This window comes from Podarcis filfolensis (genome assembly GCF_964270895.1).
Source record: "Podarcis filfolensis genome assembly, chromosome: 17".
Lineage (NCBI taxonomy): Eukaryota > Metazoa > Chordata > Lepidosauria > Squamata > Lacertidae > Podarcis > Podarcis filfolensis.
Window position 1 is genome coordinate 2,001,051 of NC_139621.1, and position 3,043 is coordinate 2,004,093.

The window sequence follows — 3,043 nt, forward strand, 5'->3', positions numbered from 1 at the left end:
TCTCGTTCAATGTCAAACAGCTCTTACTGTCTGAAAACTCTTCCTGATGTTTAGTCGGAATCTCCTTTCTTGTAACTTGAAGCCATTGGTTCAAGTCCTACCCTCTGGAGCAGGAGAAAACAAGTTTGTTCCATCTTTGGAAGATGGCTATCATATCTCATCTCAGTCTCCTCTTGTCCAGGCTAAATATCTCCAACTCCCTCAACCATTCCTCATAAGGCTTGGTTTCCAGACCCTTGATCATCCACGTTGCCCTCCTCTACATATGTTCCAGCTTGACAATATCATTCTTAAATTGTGGTGCCCAGAACTGGACACAGTATTCCAGATGCGGTCTGACTATGGCAGAATAGAGTGGTACTGTTACTTCCCTTGATCTGAACACTATACTTTGGTTGATGCAGCCTAGAATAGCATTCACTTTTCTTGTTGCTGCACCACACTGTTGACTCATGTTAAGCTTGTAGTCTACTAAGACCCCTAGATCACATGTACTACTGGCAAGCCAAGTGTGCCCCATCTTATATATGTGCAGCTGATTCTTCCTACCTAATTGCAGAACCTTACATTGAAATTCCTTGTGTTAGTTTGGGTCTAGTTCTCCAATCTGTTAAGGTCATATTGAATCCCAGTTGTGTGTTCTTACTTCCCAGTAGGTTTTAATGTTCTACCACTGAACTACTGTACAGTCCTTTCCCCAGGTTTAGGATAAAGTAAATAGAACAGAGCTTTCCAAACTGTGTTGTGACACGTTAGTGTGTCAGTTGCAGTGTGTAGGCGTGTCACATGAATGCTCCCTGTGCTCCTCCTGGGGCTGGAAATGGGTTAGTTTAACCTCCGGTTTGCTAGTAAAACTGAATCACTGTGCCACAAAATGATGCATGTCTAAAAAGTGTGTCACCAACATTAAAAGTTTGGAAGGCTCTGTCCAGTATTAGGTGATTAACAAAGCAGTTACTCTGAGCTTGACAGCAGGGGATTGGGAGCCCCCCTCCCATGGGGGGATAGTGATAGAACAGAGGCAAAGGGTAGCTTGGAGGAAATGGTTTTCACTGGAGAGAAATGAAACTGAAAGTGTTTATGTCTATCTCCATTTTTCTTGTTACACAACCTTTTTTATGCAAACTTTTCTACACTACCTTTTTTACACAACCTTTTTCATGCACGTGCAATGGGAGCAGACCAGAGTAAATTGTAATATGTTCACAGCCTCTGCACCACCTGAGGAAATCTGTCTTCAACACCACACATGACAAACAATAACATCATGATGAAAGTGAAATAATTTATTAGGTCTGAAAAGACTCAGCAGCTAGCTCACTATTTTATGACATTCCTGTTGGCCTAATAAACATAATTGCTCTGCTCTGGATTTTGGAATTTATCCAAAACTGTTGTTTCACTCCACTATGAATTACCCTCCTAGAGAACCACCCACAGGCACGCCAACAAATGTGAGTGTTCTTGTGTTGAGTCCAGGGATGATGAACTACAACTTTCATCAGCCCCAGCCAGCAGAGGCGTGCTGGCTTGGCTCTGCAACCGTGCATGCTGGGGTTGTGTATGCCGCAGGGGTGCGTGCACATGACGCCACCATGTTGTGGGGCGTGTGCGTGCAACGTCAGCACATCCCGCAGCATGTGATGTCACATGCACACACCATGCATCATGGTGACATCGTGTGCCCACCGCCGCAATCTGTGGGTGCCTGGACCCTTCATGGGAAATATTCTAGGTTCTCAAGAACCCAGGTACCTGGAGAACCAGCACCTGTGGTAAGGGATTATGGGAGTCTAACAGCAGTTGGAGAGCCAAAAGCACAGATTTTTCATTCACAGTGATCAAGCTGGTCAAACTCACAACTAAAATATATACAGCCATGTCTGGTGTACATGTAATGCTAGGTAGGTAAGCCAACTGCATATATTATCATGCCAAGTAAAAAGGCCTATCCCATGCATACCTCACACATTTGGGATGCCTCCAGGCCGGCAACATATTTAAATCCTACCCCAATTATGTCTCTGTTACCTTTACTTCTTCCCATATTAATTACTTCTTCCCATATTCATTCCTATGGGGGTTAAATTCTGTGGTTCTATCATCTTGTGGTTATTTTAACTTTTTATCCCTAGTGGTTCACATCTTCTGTTAATGGATTCAGTTGTATGACTTGGAGCTCAATATAGGGATACAGAGCCCATTGGCAGGCCTAGTAGGCCAGGCAGACTCAGGCTCCTTGCTCAGCTATGAAGCTTTCTGATTAATCGTGGGCCAGTTAGCATCTCTCAGATAAGTGAGAACTCCCTGGGCCCCTGAACACAAAATTCCCCATGAATTTAGGTGCCAGGGCCATGCATGACACCCACAGCCCCGGGCACCCACGGTCACAGGCCAAGCTGGCACTCCTGATCTCTCAACCTAATGTACCTCACGGGATTGTTGGAGGGGGGAAAGCCATGTATGCCACCTTGAGCTCTATAGTGAAAAGGTGGGATATAAAAGAAAACAATAAATGGACAAGCAGCTAGACTATGGGTGCCATGTGCATTTCAACTCATAGGTGTGTATCAGCAGGAAGTATGTCAAAATACCAGCCTGTATCTGGAAGGAGGCCAGGGTGTTTTCAGAAGATAAGGCTGCAACCTTTTCCTTCTGACCCAGCTCCTCTGCTTTAAGTTCTGGCAGGGCTTTTTCCCAGGGGAACCTTGCTAGAACTCACTTCTGGCCCTTCTCAGGTGGGTTCTGGAATCTCTCAGGTGGGTCCATTGCTATTCTAAGAGAAAGAGGGAGGCGTTCGTGGTGAGTTCCAGCACCTCTTTTTCTACAAAGATAGCACTGATTAGTGGTACGACGGAAAGGTGCAACTCTTGCTGCAAGGGTGAAATAAAACCTGTAGAATTTCTGCCTGCTGCTGCCAAACAACTTGTAGAGTTAGGGAATTTCTGGCTGCCAAGCAGCCGGTATAGAGATGCATGGGCGTAGCCGGGGGGGGGCGAGGGCAGCTGCTCCCCTAAATCAATAAAAATCAATACGGATCTGC